Source organism: Struthio camelus, chromosome W, assembly GCF_040807025.1.
Source record: "Struthio camelus isolate bStrCam1 chromosome W, bStrCam1.hap1, whole genome shotgun sequence".
In the NCBI taxonomy this organism is placed as follows: Eukaryota; Metazoa; Chordata; class Aves; order Struthioniformes; family Struthionidae; genus Struthio; species Struthio camelus.
The window spans coordinates 9661632-9680700 of record NC_090981.1 but is presented as its reverse complement, the minus strand read 5'-3'; positions in this window follow the sequence as shown (position 1 = coordinate 9680700).

Here is a 19069-nt window from a genome sequence, read left to right as displayed (position 1 = left end):
CACCCTCCAATATCACATTATCATCCATACTTTGTCCTACTTTCAATGGAATGTGCCAGTCTCAAATGGCTTTTCAGTCAGCCAATAGACAGTTTTCAAAGGTTTGCAGTGTTTTAAGGACCTTGATAAGACCAGAGACCAAGATGTATTAACTTCATATACATCAGATGTTCAGCAAAATAGAAAGGAACAAAAAAACTGTAAGAATACTACAGAGGAAATGCTTCAGCATTTTATCCTATGTTCCTGTGCTGGCAATGAGGATGATTGTTTGGCTATGGATGTTATCATACACCTTATTTAAAGAGTTAAATAATCATTTAAAATTGTAAGTGGGTTTTATCTTACCATGATCTCTCAGGGACATAGTGAACAGCAGACTGACATGCTACTATGAAAACTGGACTTCCATTATGACATCATTATCTACTATGATTTTAGCCAGTCACAGCTGAAAGCACATATGGCTTCATAACTCTTGTAACAAGAGTAATGCTGCTTATTTTCACTTCAAACAATGATGTTACCTCAATCCCCCCTCTTCTGCACAACACTGATAAGAAGAGAAAAAAATGATAGTGGAATTTTCAGTGATACAAAGGAGAAATCCCAGCCCTGTGGAATTCAGCGAGACTTTCATAGGATAACTCAGGTTGGAAGGGATCTCAGAAGGTCTCTAATTCAACTTCCTGCTCAAAACAGGGTCAGCTATGAGGCCAGACCAGGTTCTTCAGGGCTTTCTCCAGCCTGGTCTTGAAAATCTCCAAGGATGGAGACTGCACAGCCTCTCTGCACAACCTGTTCCATTGCTTGACTGTCCTCATGGTGAAAAACTTTTCCTTATATGCAGGCTGAACCTCTCTTGCTTCAAGTTATGCCTGTTGTCTCTCATCCTCCCCACCATGCACCACTGTGAAGAGGCCAGCTCCATCTTCTTGACAACCTCCTCATAGTTACTGGGGGGGGGCTGCTATTAGGTCCCTCCTCCGAAGCCTTCTCTTCTCCAGGCTGAACAAGTCCAGTTCCCTCAGCCTCTCCTCATAGTGCATGTGCTCCAGCCTCCTGACCATCTTGGTGACCCTCTGCTGACCTTGCTCCAGTTTATCAATGTCTTTCTTGTATTGAGGGGCCCAAAACTGGATGCAGTATTATAGATGCCCTCTAACAAGTGCTGAGTAGAGGGGGATAATCACTTCCCTTGATCTACTGGCTATGGTGCTGTTAATAAAGCCCAGGATACTCTTGGCCTTCTTTGTTGCCAGGGCACACCACTGGCTCATGTTCAGCTAACTGTCTACAAAGAACCCCAGGGCCTTTTCATCAGAGCTGCTCCCCAGCCAGTCAGCCCCCAGCCTGTACTGATGCCAGGAGTTCTTCCCTCCCAGGTGCAGAATTTGGCATTTGTCCTTGATCAATGTCATAGGGTTCCTGTCAGCCCATTCTTCCTGACAAGGAGGAAGGAGGAGACCTGTAAAGGCCCCTCTAAATGGCAGCCCTGCCCTCAAATGTATCAACTTGTTCCCTCCTGCCCAATTTGGTGTCATCCGCAGACTTGACTAGAGTGCACTCTGTTACCTCCTCTGGGTCACTGATAAAGATGTCAGGTTTCCCTGACAAGACAGATCCCAGGATAGATCCCTGCAATGCTCCTCTTGTTACCAGCATCTGGGTAGAATATGACCCATTAACCACTGCCCTCTGAGCCTGACCATCCCAACCATTTTTTTTTTAAACTCATCTAGTTGTGCACTCATGCAGACCATAATGTCCTAAGAACTTTGTTCAAGGCAGTAGTAGAAGTACAGCCTTTATCCAAGATAAGAAGTGGAAGCTACCACACCCCCCACATCCTGCAGAAGCCCCACCCCTACTTACAGTCACATGTCCCACTTGCCCTGGAAGCCCCTCCCCTCTTCCAGTCACGTGGTCAGTTTATGCCACCTCTTTTTTGCCCCCCTGGGGGGGGGGGCACCATTTTGTAAAATGTCATACCCCATGTGTTCTCAGACTGCCCCATGATTGGCTGGTAGGACAAGCTGCCCCCTTCTCGTTTACCTGGAAGTATGACAGAACAGGAAGTTCGCTCTCACTAAATACACAAAGGGTGCCATTTTGTTTCAGCTGTCATTTTATGGTAGGGATACAACAAGTTTGACAGTGTCACACCCCACATGTTTTCATACAGCTCTGTGATTGGCTGCATGCCATTTTTAACATACCCCATATGTTTTCAGTTCTTTTTGCAGGTCAAAAATCTTCTCCTGATTAGCTATGTGCCATGCCAAGAATTGCTTTTTAATCTTCAAGCATCATGCTGCCCACTTCATAATATTTTGGTTGTGGAAAAGGGCCCACATATTCATGCTGACAGCTTCAAGATGGAGCTGAGCATAATCACCAGGTTCAAACAGCTAGCATAAATGATCAGAAATTTGCTCTACACCCCAAACAAATGTTTCATAAGGTTCATGTAGTGATACCTGTTCTAAATTAATAAATCTGTATTCTTACACATATTGCATAGCCCCGAACCTCTGGATTGGCCATTCCCACTGCCAAACATATTTCATGGAAGCCATGGGTTGAGCTGCCTTCCCCTACCACCTCCCCTGCTGCAATTGAGGGCAGGCATAAAGCTGGGCTTTCAAATGCCCCCTGGGGCTTGGCAGTGCTGCTGGTGGCCCCTCCTGAGAGACATCCCCAAATTGGGAACTTGGGGGGGGGGGGGGCGCGGCACAGTCTCTTCCTCTGCAGGGGGCTGCAGTAACTGAGAAGTCCCTTCCAGGGGATCATCTGTCCTAGCAGGAGACATGTTCACTGCCCCAGCAGGCTCAGAAAAGCAGTTTGCATTTGAGGGACCTTGTGGTCCCCATAACCCCTTGCCAACACCATGCTTGTAGTAACACAAAATTCATTTAGCTTGCCTAATTAGCAACCTTTGCTACAACAGTGTTTTTGATTTGCTAAACTGTAAAGCAAAGCCCCAGAATTATCAGTATAACAAACTCTTTTTTGATCTGCGCCACGCCAGTTACTCTTCCACAAAAAATAATAATTGTGGTCTTTGAATGCTAAAACCATTTGCTTACTGCTTCCGCCCCCACAAAACTGGCTTAGCTTTACTAATTAATGTCCTTGGTTTTAACTGTGATTTTTGCTTCACTGTCCTGTGAACCATAGCCACAGCCTTATCAGCACAGCCAACACTTGTATGACCACTGCCCTGTCTTCTGACAGCCTCTGTCATATCACCACCACCAGCCCTATTATAATGTCCATCCTGCCTGCTACTCCTCTGTACCTGCTAATAATCATGGTCTTTCAGCTCTACAACACCCCTGTTGCTCTTTCTGCAGTAGCTGTAGTCTCTAAGAGCATAGGGCTGCAGGCTGCGTCCCAAAGCCTGGGTCTTGCTGCTTCCGCAGAAATCACAGGACAGTCTTGATTATATGTTCGGTCTTCTGCTTCTTATTTGCAGCATCAACCTAAGGATAAGGAAACATATAGCACTAACCTGCACCCCCATAATGGTCTTACAGGTAGCTGTAAGCTCCCCCCACAGCCATGGGCAAAGGGAGCTCCCCCACGACCACCTGCCCCCTCTGTGTGACACTTATCTTGAAAGACAGTGTCTGATTTATGGAACCATCAGCTGGATCTTCTGATTCACATGGTCTTTTTCAGGGAGCCCTTTGGGGCTTTTCCTTATTGTCCCCATGCACGTGTTCTTCTGAAGTTGGCATTTTGTTCTGGTTTTTCAATTTAATGGACAGTGTCTTGCAGCACAGTCCTAAACCCAAAGGCTGCCCCAGTAATGCTGCATGGTCATCCTGGAGGTTTGGGGCTGGATGCAGGGGCCTCTTGGTGCAGCTCACAGGAGTGGTCTCTTCTTTGCATGTAGTGGGGGAGGTGTGCAGGGGTCCCTTGGTTAGCATCCTATGATGGGTCTGTAGCCCTCAGGCACCTTCTAACTAGTTTGTGCCCTGCCCATCCACCCTTTTGGGGCCCCTGCCCCCATGAACTCCCTCCCCCCAAACATGATAGGGCTTGTTCAGCAGACTTGTAAAGTTGGCGGGGGGGGTCCTGAACCTGTATTTTGCTTTGAAATACTTTCTCTTCACATTTAAACTTTAATTGTTAATTTCATTATCTCTTATTAAAGAATGTTTTATACATTTTATACATACACTTTTATGGATAGGGATATTTTTAATTTACCTATCTTTATATATGTATGTATAGTATATGTAACATATAAAAAATAGATATAGAATGTGTATCTATGTATAAATAAATAAATTATATATTTATACATATTTGTATACCCCCTATATATACATATATATAAATGCATAGCTAGTTATATCTGAGCACTTCCTGGTCCAAAGGAAGTGGGCAGGCAATCAGAGGGTGTTCTGAGATCATGTATGTATGATGCTGCCAAAAATGGCAGCCAGCCAATCACAGGGCAGTATGAAAATACATGAGGATATGATGTTGTCAAACATGGCAGCCTGCATGTATGAAGTGAGAGAGGGCTGCCTGTTCTGATGTCCTTCAAGGGTAAACAGGAAAGGGTCATTTGTCCTGCTAGCCAATCACACGGCAGTCTGAGAACACATGGGGTATGACATTTTACAAAATGGTGTCCCTCACCACCCAGGGGGGCAAAAAAGAGGTGGTGTAAACTGACCACGTGACTGGAAGAGGGGAGGGGCTTCCAGGGCAAGTGGGACATGTGACTGTAAGTAGGGGTGGGGCTTCTGCAGGATGTGGTAGCTTCTACTTTTTATCTTGGATAAAGGCTGTACTTCTATTAGTCAAGGCACTCAGAGTTAGGCTTCTGGATGCCTAAACAGAATTTTTACCACTGATTTCTTTGAGAACAAAGTTATGTCAGGCATGAATGCATTAGCCAGAAAGCCCTCAACTCCTTTGAGAACCATGGGATGTACCAGGGCTCAGCACTTTGCCTATCCTAAGTGAGTGTTTCCGTTTGCAAATACAGTAGTCTTATATATGAATTAACATACAGGTAGAATAAAAACAAAAATGAATATGTAAACTCCCTCTGAAAAAAGTGAGAATAAAATCAATTGAAATAATAAGTAAGCCTCCTCATTCCTCAAGACAAACACATCCATGTAACCCAAAGTAGTCTCCATTTGAGATTTGCATTTTATTTCAATGCTATTTCTCACAATTTTGCACTTTTTCCAGTCCCTGTGGCACATTTGATAATGTTCAACAACAATATTCACCAGAACATAATAAAAGGTGACTGTCCCATGCCCAAAATACCCTAGTGTTAATCTGCTTAAAACCTCTAATTGAACAGCTTGGTGTCTCATTACCACATATGGAAGACCAGAAAAGGAAGCATCCAAAAAGTAAGTGGGAAGTATGGTAAGAAACCCAGCTGTTTAAATCCTACCATTATTAATTGAAAATATTAAATGAATTGTGGGGAATATGGAAGAAACAGTGGGGTACTGTAGAGGAGCAAGGCACATGAGGGAAGGGCAAAGGAAATGAAGTAGCTTTCATGTTATGAAAGGGTTTCCAGTGAGCAGAGAAGTTCCACTTCTATAACTGTATCTCATCACAGAGATGATGGCACCAGTAGACAGTATACTCTGGAGACCGCACAATGATTGTATTGTGAAACACAAACCAGGTCAACGTCGTCTATTGCATGCATAAGCTTATAATTCTTCCTGTGCTTGATAGAGTAAAAGGCCTTGAAGCAGTCATTTGCTTTGTTTTATATAGTAATCCAGCCTGCCAAACAATATTTGGAACAACACAGAAAGCACCATTTGCAGATAATAATTTAATTTACATATTTTAATTTAAGATATGTCAATTACCTGACAGCTATTATTTAGTATATCATAAATCCAAAAAAGTGAAGTCATAACAGCCATAGTAGACAGGGGTGGGAGGTAAATTTCAACATTGATCAAAAAATGATTATCAATAGAGTGATAATGTAAGAATAAATTATAATGCTATCATAAGCTTGCCTGAACATTTGAGTTTAAAAGATATTCCTAATTTATATATGATACTTAGAGAAATAATCATGTAGGCTTTTGTATTGTTGTCTTCTAATGAAATGAAACATTAGCACTAAGAAATTTGGGTTTTTGTCAGCTGATGACAGTATCAAAGATAACCCCATTGAACTTATAACTGTGTTTTCTTGCTTTGCTTTTTTTAAAGAGATTACTTACCAGTAACTGGAGTTCCTCAAGCTGATTGGTCCACATGTACATTCACATTGGGGTGGATATGTGTCCTGTTATCCAAGACCAAAATATTTTCTTATTGCAGTATCTGTAGACAGCATACTCATGCCCAGTTCCCCTCCATGTTGGGCACATGAATATATTCAGTCCCTTCTCAGTCACAGAAAATTTAAAAGATTGTTAAGATACGCAGGCAGATGACTAGGCCCTGGCCTGAGGTTTAGCTAACTGAACAGAGCATGAGAAACTATTGGACATTACAAGAGAAATTGTTGAATATAACAAATAACAGTGAGAAGCTGACAGAAGTTACAGATAGTGCTATGAGGAACAGCTGGATTTTGCAGATGGCTAAGGGGGGATTATGTGAGAGATGGTCAAGCTTCATAGATAATTGGAGGGGAGCATAGGGGACCTTTTGGGGAGTACAATATTGCAAGGCCAACAGTGCCTAGGTAACCTTATCAGGAATATCATGTAAGGCCTAGATAACCTAGGTAACGGTATTGGAAATACCAAATTTGGGTCTGGATGAAGCAAACCTGAGACCAATGGGGGAAAAGTAATTAGGAGCAGGTTGTTTATTTGAGAGGAGACAAGGATGGAGAAAGGGAGGGATCAAGATGGATGGAGGGGAAATACAAACATGGGAAAATAGAGAGAAGGGGGAGGTAAAAGGGGCCGATCTCATGTAAGCAAGCAGCTGGTCAGTACATTTGTCTGACTGAGCCCTGCACCTGATCACCAGTCTATCCTATTTTCTTATTAAATCCTAGTCTTAACTATTTTTTTCCTGTGTAAGCTCACTCTATAGCCTATGTGCAAGTGCTGCAAGGTCTAAGTGCCAGTAACTGGAGAAGGGACCGTGGGTCACAGGGCCCATAGGCCTAGGTACCAGCAACTGGAGACACCAGAGTGCAAGAGGCCTGGGTGCCAGCAACTGGGGAAAGGACCGTGGGTCACAGGGCCCATAGGCCTAGGTACCAGCAACTGGAGACACCAGAGTGCAAGAGGCCTGGGTGCCAGCAACTGGGGAAAGGACCATAGGTCATAGGGCTCATGGGCCTGGGTGCCAGCAGCCAGAGGGACCAGGGTGTGTGCATGTGTGTTTGCTGAAAGGTCTAAGTGCCAGCAACTGGAAAAGGAGTCACAGGTCATAGGGGCCCATAGGTCTAGGTGCCAGCAACTGGAGAGACCAGAGTGCAAGAGAGGTCTGGGTGCCAGAAACTCAGGGAGGGCCCATAGGTTGCAGGGCTCATAGGCCTGCATGCCAGCAACCGGAGAGGGTGTGTTTATATTTCCTTATCAAATTTTAATTGTGTGTGTGTAATTCATTAGCAAACATCAAGCTGGACTAGCCAGCAAGTAGGAGGAGACCTGCACCTGGAAAGACTCAAGGTCTGAGCCAGTGACCAGGCAAGAGGCCAAGACAAGGATATTAGATGGACTTACAGCCCATTCTAATACTTGAGGGATCTGTAAATATGGTGTGTTTATGGATTGGGGGGGGGGTCATTAGTGAACTTCAATCCTGATCAGCCAGAGAGGAGGAAGAGGACTGGGCTAACTGTAGTCTTGTTGGAGGTATGGGAAAAAATGAGATTAGGGTATTATTCAGTCTTTCACAGGTAGTTAACAAAATAAGGCCCTGAAGGAAGGAGCAAGACAACACTATAAGGCAACCAGATAAGGAAGTTCCCAAATAAACCTGAAGAGAACAAAAACAGTTGATAAACAGGAGAGAACTACTTGAACTACGGGTGAACTATCCTAATTAGCAGAATAAAAAACCCACCTACAAGCAGGGAAGCCCCCTGCTGATCAAAGCCTCTTCCCCATAGAGCATGCATAGTAGAAAAAGAGGATACTGTGACTTTAAATGAAGATGAGACCTAGCAGAACCAATGGGAACAAGGATGACTTAATGTAGTTGTAAACTGTAGTGATAACTGTTGCTTAAACTGTATAAAGTGTAAGCTGTGTAGTAATCAGGGGGTGCTAGCTTTGTGGAATTACCACCTAGCACCCATCTCTGCGCAGAAATGAATTAAACAAATATCTCGACTCTGTGTGTTTTCGGCTCATTGCACACCGGGTGAAAGAACCCTTCTTTGGGACAACAGTCTTGTTTATGTGAGTGCTGTTGATGTTTATGTGGGTGCTGGTAAAGGCACTGCTCTGTCTATGGTAGTCTGTGCGGCCAGCTGTGTTAGTGCCATGCGTGTGAGTGTGTGCATCATGTGTGTGTATATATGTCTCTCTGGGATACACGCTCAGCCTTGCTACTGGGCGGAGCTGCAAATGGGAACAGCACAGCCACATCCATGGGACTGGGATGGAGAAGCCTCCTGGGTCTGAGTGCACTGGACTGGGCTTCAGTGGCTGGGAAAAAAGGAATCACCTGTGTCCTGTCTGTTGGATTCAGTGAGTTTCATAACATCCTTAAAGATGTTCCTGTCTGAACTTAGAAAGAGGAAAAGGAAGGTGAAAACTGAAAGTACATGGGGGATTACAGAATTTGAGGAACTTCAGTTATTCTTTTTCAGTCTTTGGGAAGATTGTTTCCATGTAAATTCACCCTGAAAGTGATATACAGCAGTAAACACCCTATACATTCATTTATCTGGAAATGACTCTTGGAATCCTTCAAAGAAACAGCCACTATAAAACTACTCAACCAAAACACCACATCAGCTCAAGATATTTATAAGGCACATGAGCATGGATCGAGCTTAAGATGTTAGAAACAGAAACATTTATCAGCAAGGCCACCCAATGTGGCCTGAGTTCATGTGACATTTGCTCTAATGAGAGCAGAGGGCTCTACCTTGGTGTCTCAGCCAACCTCAGAACAGTTCTCTATCCACTTAAATTGTCTATGCATGAAGATGACCATTCCCCTGGATCTGTCAGCTATCAACATGAATGACTTCAGAATGATCTGAAGAATCTGATCCTGACAATAAAAAAAAAAAAAAAAAGGAGAGGGGAAAAAAAATGGACAGAGAACTCCCGAGATGTGAAAGTACATATCCTGAAGGTCAGAAGACATCAATCAGTCCCCTCTCTGTAGAACCAGCTGCTTATAGTTATCATCCTGAACTTGAGGAGTAAAGCATTACTTTCTCAAGTCCAGAATGAGGTCATTTTATCTTTAATAGCAAACAGTACCACCTCTGAAAACTCTTTCTGAATAATGGATCCAGATTCTAAAGCACGCAAGGCCAATAAAAAGTCCACTTCCTACAGCAGAAAACACTTATGAAGAGAGTCCTGAAAAGAGATGGTGTGTGTTAAGGGAGGTTATATGGGCCGCTGCTTGGGCTCTGGGACCCACGGATCCCTCCTGCCTGGCTGCTGGAGCCCAGCCTGGTGCACCTGGAGACCTGGAGGTCTCTCCATCCCAGGCCAACAGATGCAGCTGCTGCTCTCCCATTTGCAGGTTCAACCAGTAGTGAGGCTGAGCATGTATCCCAGAGAGACACACACATGCACACAGAAGACACTGACATGGCTAGATACACAGACTACCACAAACAAGGTGCTGCCTACAACACCACCTACACATAACACCAGCAGAACTCACAAAAAACATAAGTATAGATAGCCAAGTTCCTTTCCTCTGGCTGATTGGGATTGAAGTTCACTAGTGAAAACACACATGCCCTCACTCTCCAGTTCACAAACACGCACACGTTTGCAGATCCCTCAAATATCAGCACAGCCCCTCTGTCTGTCTGAGATCCCTGCTGGGATCCTGAGCCCCCTTGTGTGAGAAAAGGGAGCTAATTTAGCTCTAGCCCAGCTTAGCACTAGTGCCTAAAGTAGATGAAGCCTGCAGGCCGCAGGACTGAATTGTAAATGAGCTTGAGAGACATTGCTGAGGATGCGACTGCAAACCCAGCTAGAACCAGCCCTCAAGGATACAGAACAGAACGGACAGAGGTAACAGTTAACCTCCGGATAAGATAAGGCACTATGAAACAGGAACATGGAAACTGTCCTGGGATGTAGACGTGAACCAATCCAGAGGAAAGAGACCACCGACTCAGTAAAGAAGATTGGAAGAGACTGTCACTGGCAGGCAGGGAAATAAGACTGTAAGGAGTATAATTACCCCAGAATGTCTTTGTTCGAGGTCCCTCCCCAGAGGCACCCAGCTCGAGCTGTTACTTTGCTGTACCATCATTTAAAGAAATAATCAATTTCGCTGCTAGACGTACGTGAGACTCTGCTCCTCAGAAACCTAGGGTCGAACTGTTTCCATAACAGTTTGGCACCCCAGATGGGACCCTAGGCAACAACCGTCAGACCCTCTCATCTCCAAATGTCCAACTGCCGGCAACGGGTGAGTTCACCTGGGAACCTTTGGAGCGAGAGGCACCGATGGGTGAGCGTTAAACTTCCTTGAGTAGATTCTATAAGACGGGTTTGAGTCCCTCCATTGTTGCAACCATGCGACAGGGTGCGCAGCCTGATCACCGTAAGGCGCACGCAAGGTTTAAGGGTGCGCAGCCTGATCAGCATAAGGCGCATGCAAGGGTGCGCAGCATGATGAGCATAAGGCGCACATAACCGATTGACTATGGTGTACTCGGCATAAAAAAAAAAGGGGGGACACCCTTGGCCGAGGTTTTGGAAAATTGGGAGAAGACAGACGGTACGGTAGGATTATCCAGAAAGCGCGCAATTACCTTATGCCAGAAAGATTGGCCATGTTGGACCGGTTCAGGGGGGTGGCCGGAAGAAGGATCCTTCGATTCCAGAAAATTAACTACGCTACAAATTATATTGGAAGATGAAAAGCCTCACCAAATGGGGTATTGGTATGTGTGGGACAATTGGGCATGGGACCGCCAGCACTCGAGTAAAAAGAAGAGGGGAACCCCACGAAGAGTGACTCTCGCCGTAGGAGACGCGAGTATCCCGCATAATGCACCCGCAGCAACCGCTCCACCCTATACCCCTTCGCTCTCACCTCCTAAAGATTTATCTGTCGCTCACTCTCCCTCTTTCTCCTACTTCTACTCTACCAGCTGCTGGACTCTATCCTATGACTTCTAATGTTTTACCTAAGCCGGCAGCATTACAGCCGGGCGTAGCAGAGGGAGCTCACCCACCCCTTCCAGTGCTGCATGTATTTACTAACCAACCCCGGAGCCCGAGTGATTCAGCATTGTGGGGAAGCAAAATGCCCAGGTTGAGGGAAGACGCGGAAAGGTGCGCTCAGCTATTTTCTAATATATGCACCGGGCAGTAATATCACCAATTATTTACGGAGACATGGAGTGAACCCGAGTCCCTTCTCAGAAGAATGGGCTTGTGGCAATTAGCATAATTAGGAAGCTGTTGAAGAATACCTAAAGGTAACTAGGGGCCACACAGCGGACAGAAAAGGGAAAGGCATTATCTGCAAGGTGCCAGGTACCTGTTTAGAAGCTGCATATCAAGAAAGGGAGAATAGGAATAGAAAGGAGCAGGACCTAAAGAAAGAAATAGAAGGTAGAAAGGCAACTGAGTTGTTACTGTCTTTGAAAACTGAACAGCTGCAGAATACGATGACAGACTAGGTGATAACGACCCCGCAGGCAACTCCCTGCATGGGCAGAATTAACGCACGGCATCGTTGACCACAGCCGTGAAATGGGCTGGGACGACCCAACAGCTGAAAAACCGAACCTGAAGCCCCGGGGAAGAGATCGTAGGGTGAGATCGGTGATACAGGCACCCCCCCACAGGGAACAGAAACTTAGTCAAAGGGAAATAAGCCTCAAGCCCCGCGAACAGAATCTCGAGAACGGAGAGATGGATTGTGGAGGAAAGCCTTAGCCCTAGGCATTCCCCGAGCCGCGATCCGAGGTCGGCCTACTGGCGTTATCTCGAGTCTGATTGAAGCATCCCAGAAACGAGATAACGGCGAAAGGAGGGAGCGTACTTTGACTCCTCCAGTGCCAGCTCCCAGAGAGAGACAACCCCTTCCTCCCTCTTAGGGAGGAATTGCAGGGCATGAAGGAAAAAAAAACCAAACGAGTAATGCCCGGAAGGCAATCGGGTCTGCCTGTCCGGCAAGGGGAGGCTTATCAGTGGATAAGTGATAATGGCCCATATATCTTGATTCCAGTTGGTCCTCACCGACAATTGGTGAAGTTTTAATAGATACGGGAGCACAAATTTCAATACTAACACAACAAGATGCCGAGAAGCTGGGTGTGTGACCCGGACGGCAGAGAGTTAAAATTACTGGTGTGAACAGAGCGAGTGTTGTGTGCCAAACCACCAAGGGTTAATTTATGGCTCCCGGGCGAGAGGTGCATGTCGACTACTCGCTCTGCAGCTAAAGATCACAATGAAAATATTTTAGGTTTCGATGTTTTAAATAGAGGAACCTCTGGTGCCTGCTGAATGGCAGTGTGTGGTCCTTCGGCTCAAACATTGACCCTAACCCCGGTAGGAATAGGGAAGCTCTAGTGCGTGTCCTTCGCACAGCCCTGCGCTCCCCTGATTCAAAAATTACTAATGTACCGCAATAGCCGATCTCTGCTGAGGCACGAAATGGAATTTCTGAAGTCAGCTGATTTGGAGAAACGACAAATTATCTCCAAAACCCACTCCCCATATAACTCACCTGTCTGGCCAGTTCGGAAACCAGACGGGAAGTGGCGTTTGAGAATTAGTTATTAGCGCCTGAATGCTAATACAGCCCCATTAACAGCTGCTGTACCAAATATTGCAAACTTAACAGCTATATTACAAGCAGCTGCACACCCATGGATGGCGGCGCTAGACGTGAAGGATATGTTCTTTATGGTCCCCTAGCAGGAGGAGGATAAAGAGAAGTTTGCTTTCACTTGGGAGGGAATACAATATACCTTTAACAGACCCCCCCCCACAAGGAGGGGGATAAACATTCACCCAAGATTGCTCATGCTGCACTTGCTGAACTTTTACAGACAGTCTCACTCCCTCCAGATGTGAAACTGTACCAATATATAGATGATATTCTGATCTGAGAAACTTCCCCGGAGGAAGTGGGGGAAGCGGCAGCAGCAGTATGGCAAGCACTACATAAAGCAGAAATTGAGGTTCCACCTGAAAAAAAGCCAGGGACCAAGTAGGGAAGTAAAATTTTTAGGTACTTGGTGGATATCAGGCAGTGCAGTGATTCCTCCAGACACTTCAAGAAAAATCCAAGAGCTGCAAATGCCCCAATCAAGGAAGGGGTTACAACAGTTAATGGGAACTTTAGGATATCGGAGGAAGCACGTACCTGGATTTTCTATTAGTGCTCATCCATTATATTCACTCTTACGGAAAGGCAAACCCTGGGAGTGGAAATTAGAACACAAAGAGGCGATCAAAACTCTAACTGAAGAAATTAAAAACATATCAGTCATTGGGACCAGTACACCCCCGCGACCCTATTATAGCCGCATGGGGTTTCGCTGAGCATGCTACTTACCGTAACCTGTTCCAAACTGGCCCCGATCGACCAAAAAGACCTTTATTATTTAGCTCAACCGCATTTAAGGAAACAGAAAAACAATATTCTGAATGGGAAAAAGGACTTTTATCTTTAGTCCGAGCAGTTAAACAAGTTGAGAAATACACCAGGGACCACCTGTGCAACTAGAGGACCATTTAATTTGCTAGAAGCAATCCTAAAGGGGACTGCTCCCCCAGAAGGAGTTGCACAAAAACCCACTATCAGAAAATGGTACGCCTACCTAACAGGAGTTGCAGAAAATATGCAATTAACTGAAGGACATGCTAAGGTTTCCAAATTACAGATCCCCGTAGATACAGACCCCTTAGCATTACAACAACCTTTTAAACCTTCACCAATTCTGAATGCACCGCCCCTCACTGAGGATACAGCAACAGAAAATATTTGGTTCACTGGTGCCTCAGCAAAAAGGATATACGGTAAATGGCAATATAAGGCCGCTGCATTAGATATTACCACTGGCAAACAAGTAATAGAAGAAGGTGAAGGCAGTGCACAAGTAGGAGAATTAAGAGGAGTAGTTTTGGCAGCACAGAATGGAGCAAAAATCATATGGGTAGACTCTTATGCTGTGTGGGCCAGTGCCACGCAATGGCTCTGTCAATGGGAAACTTTGAATTGGGAAACAAATAGATCTCCACTTTGGAGAAAACAAGATTGGCAACTATTACTAAACATAGCCCGAAAAACACCATTCAAGATGGGATGGGTGAAAGCTCACGCCAAGGATAGTCAACCCGCCACAAAGTAGAACCAAAAGGTGGATGAGTTAACTAAAATTAGGAAAATCACCTTTAAATCCCGTGTGGTATTGGCTGGGAGAATGGTTACATCAAAACCTCAGCCACAACTTTTGTCTTAACAATACGCAATGCTTCGGTATATGCCCTTTCATTGCGCTGGGATTAAATCACAATGGAGCTATCTATACTCTGTCCATTGGAGCATAGAGTATGGGCCCAACGAAACGGAAACAAATGGCAAACTGTCAATGTCAATGCATGTGTTGTATGGGAACAACAAGGATTTATTTGTGAAAGTAATACCATCAAAGCCCAAGACATTTGTCTTGACACTGAACAAGATGTTTGCCATCTTGAAATACATCCCGATGAAACCCCTGAAACTGTGCTTGTGTATATTGGAAAAGGATGTGTTTGTGTATGAGACCCCTCTGTGATTTTGTATTTGTAGATAACATAACTGTAGATGCTAGCAATCACTCAAATATTTGTGTTTGTAACTTTACTGAAATTATGGGATGCGACTTTAATAATTCAGCTCCTGTTAGGTCTCATCAATTGTAACAATCTAATTATATGTATATACATATAATTATATGTAACAATCTAATTATTTTGGGAGGAATACAGGGACGTTGTCAGAGTGTGCAGGGATGCGACAAGGAAGGCTAAGGCCCAGTTGGAATTAAATCTGGCAAGGGATGTCAAGGACAACAAGAAGGGGTTCTTCAAATACATCAATAGCAAAAGGAAAACCAGGGAAAACATGGGCCCGCTGCTGAATGGGGCGGGTGCCCTGGTAACAAAGGATACAGAGAAGGCAGAGTTGCTGAATGCTGCCTTTGCTTCAGTCTTCACTGCTAAGGCCAGTCCTCAGGAATTCCAGACCTTGGAGACAAGAGAGGAAGGCTGGAGAAAGGAAGACTCTCCCTTGGTCGAGGAGGATCAGGTTAGAGATCTTTTGTCCAAACTTGACATCCATAAATCCATGGGCCCCGATGGGACGCACCCACGAGTGCTGAGGGAGCTGGCGGATGTTATCGCTAGGCCACTCTCCACCATCTTTGAAAGGTCCTGGAGATCAGGAGAGGTGCCTGAGGACTGGAAGGAAGCCGATGTCACGCCAGTCTTCAAAAAGGGCAAGAAGGAGGAGCCAGGAAACTACAGGCCTGTCAGCCTCACCTCCATCCCTGGAACGGTGATGGAACAGCTCCTCCTGGAGGTCAACACTAAGCATCTGGAGGACAAGAAGGTGATCAGGAGTAGTCAGCATGGATTCACCAAAGGGAAATCATGCTTGACCAACCTGATAGCCTTCTATGATGGGATGACCGGCTGGGTAAATGAGGGCAGAGCAGTGGATGTTGTCTCCCTGGACTTCAGCAAGGCTTTTGACACTGTCTCCCATCACATCCTCGTAGGTAAGCTCAGGAAGTGTGGGCTAGACGAGTGGACAGTGAGGTGGATTGAGACCCGGCTGGATGGCCGAGCTCAGAGGGTTGTGGTGAATGGCGCAGAGTCAAGTTGGAGGCCTGTGGCTAGTGGTGTCCCCCAGGGGTCAGTCCTGGGTCCAGTCTTGTTCAATGTATTCCTCAATGACCTGGAGGAAGGGACAGAGTGCACCCTCAGCAAGTTTGCTGATGATACTAAACTGGGGGGAGAGGCTAACACACCAGAAGACTGTGCTGCCCTTCAGAGGGACCTGGACAGGCTGGAGAGGTGGGCGGAGAGGAACCTCATGAAGTTCAACAAAGGCAAGTGCAAGGTCCTGCACCTAGGGAGGATTAATCCCATGCACCAGTACCGGCTGGGGGTTGACCTGCTGGAAAGTAGCTCTGCAGAGAAGGACCTGGGAGTGCTGGTGGACAACAAGTTAAACATGAGCCAGCAGTGTGCCCTTGTGGCCAGGAAGGCCAATGGTCTCCTGGGGTGCATTAGGCAGAGTGTTGCCAGCAGGTCGAGGGAGGTGATCCTGCCCCTCTACTCAGCCCTGGTGAGGCCTCACCTGGAGTGCTGTCTCCAGTTCTGGGCTCCCCAGGACAAGAGAGACATGGCACTCCTGGAGAGAGTCCAGCGGAGGGCTACCAAGATGATGAGGGGACTGGAGCACCTCTCCTATGAAGAAAGACTGCAAGAGCTGGGCCTGTTCAGCCTGGAGAAGAGAAGATTGAGAGGGGATCTCATCAACGTGTACAAGTATCTGAAGGGGGAGTGTCAAGAGGATGAGGCCAGCCTCTTCTCCGTGGTGCCCAGCAACAGGACAAGAGGCAATGGGCAGAAACTGAACCACAGGAAGTTCCACCTGAACCTGAGAAAAAACTTCTTCACTGTGAGGGTGACAGAGCATTGGAACAGGTTGCCCAGAGAGGTAGTGGAGTCTCCTTCCCTGGAGATATTCAAAAGCCGTCTGGATGTGATCCTGGGAAATATGCTCTAGAGGTCCCTGCTTGAGCAGGGAGGTTGGACTAGATGATCTCCAGAGGTCCCTTCCAACCTAAACGATTCTGTGATTCTGTGATACACTAATTCGAGATTTATTGCCTATCCCCATCGGAATGAATCTCACATTGGTGAAAAAAAAAACCTGCTACAACATGATGACCTGTGTCAACTGCTGAAGCGCATCTGAAACAATGGGGAAAAAAACCCAACCTAATCACCGTTCAGGGTCGCCAACAGCAACGGGAATTTTTAATCTTATGCTTCACCCTGTAGTAACATTATGAACTTTGACACTGTTATGTTTACTCCTTATAATCATCCTATACCTCCGTGTGTGGTGGTTATTGTGAAAAACACAAGCCCTGCTGTTATATACTGAATTAGTATATTCTGATTAGTAAACACTGAGGTCTATTTATACCACGAAGGCAAGAGGCACCTGTACGGCCACTTCGTGAGGTTGATGGTTTGACTATAGTGGGGGGGGGGGGGGAGGGGGGAGGTGGCAGGACCTTCGCCCTCCACTTTCCCAAGGGATCAGCAATAACCTCGACACATACAAACAACTGATAGTAAATCACTAGCAAAAGGCCCGAGTGAGAAAGTCCTCACTTGAGAGCAAACAAGGAACTTCCTCCTAAAATTCAAAAGATATGTGACTCCCAAATATGCACCATGGCTAGATCACACCTGATTTGACTAATAGTACAAATCATCGATGTAGTATAAATAGACCTCGCTCAGGACAGCCATTTGAACTCTCCTGAGGAACAGCGGGCCTGTACACAGGGATCTCCCCTCAAGTTGGGACATCTCTTAAAGCTGAAAGATCCCTCACACTCCACAGAAGGTGGTAAAAACTATTGCTTAGTCTGAGATAAACTTTATTTAAAAAAAAAAAAAAAAAAAAAAGCACTTCACATTCTCCTCTAGGTAATAATGTGCTTTACTATGCACTTAACTCAAAAGATACAAACACTTGGCCTCAATTTAATCACTTATGTGTATATCTGGCAGGTATGCTCCTAAAAAACAAAGGTAGGACTGTTAGAAAAGGGAGCTAATTTAGCTCTAGCCCAGCTTAGCACTAGTGCCTAAAGTAGATGAAGCCTGCAGGCCGCAGGACTGAATTGTAAATGCGCTTGAGAGACATTGCTGAGGATGCGACTGCAAACCCAGCTAGAACCAGCCCTCAAGGATACAGAACAGAACGGACAGAGGTAACAGTTAACCTCCGGATAAGATAAGGCACTGTGAAACAGGAACGTAGCAACCACCCCGGGATGTAGACGTGAATCAATCAAAAGGAAAGAGACCACCGACTCAGTAAAGAAGATTGGAAGAGACTGTCACTGGCAGGCAGGGAAATAAGACTGTAAGGAGTATAATTAGAGAGCTGGTTGATTTTTCAAGGATCATCTCCTCCAAGATCAAGCATGGTCCATCCCAATGGACAGGAAGTCAAGCAAAGGCAACAGGAGGCCTGCACAGATGAACAAGGGGCTCCTGACTAAACTCAAACAGAAAAAGGAAGTGTACAAGCAGTGGAAGCAGGGACAGGTGACTCAGGAAAAATATAGAGACTGTGCAAGCATGGAGGGATGGGGTTAGGAAAGACAAAGCCAATCTGGAATCAAATCTGCCAAGGGACATAAAAGGCAACAAGAAAGGCTTCTACAGGTATGCAAGCAGCAAAAGGCAGGCTAGGGAAAGCATGGACCCACTGCTGAACAGAACAGGGGCCGTGGTGACAAAGGACACAGAAAAGGCAGAAGCACTGAATGCCGCCTTCTCCTCAGTCTTTGCTGGTAAGACCAGCCCTCAGGAATCCTAAGCCCTAGAGATCAGGGAGAAAGTCTGGAGAAAGGAAGCCTTTCCCTTTGTGGAAGAGGATGGGGTTAGGGAACACGTAAACTGGGCATACACAAGCCCATGGGATCTGATGGGATGCACCCACAAACACTGAGGGAGCTGGCTGATGTCACTGCAAGGCCACTTGATTAGCTTTGAAAGGTTATGGGCAATTGGGAGAGGTACCTGAGGACTGGAGGAGACCAAACATCACCCCTATCTTCCAGGAAGACTTGGGGCAACTACAGGCTGGTCAGCCTCACCTCAGTCCCCAGGAA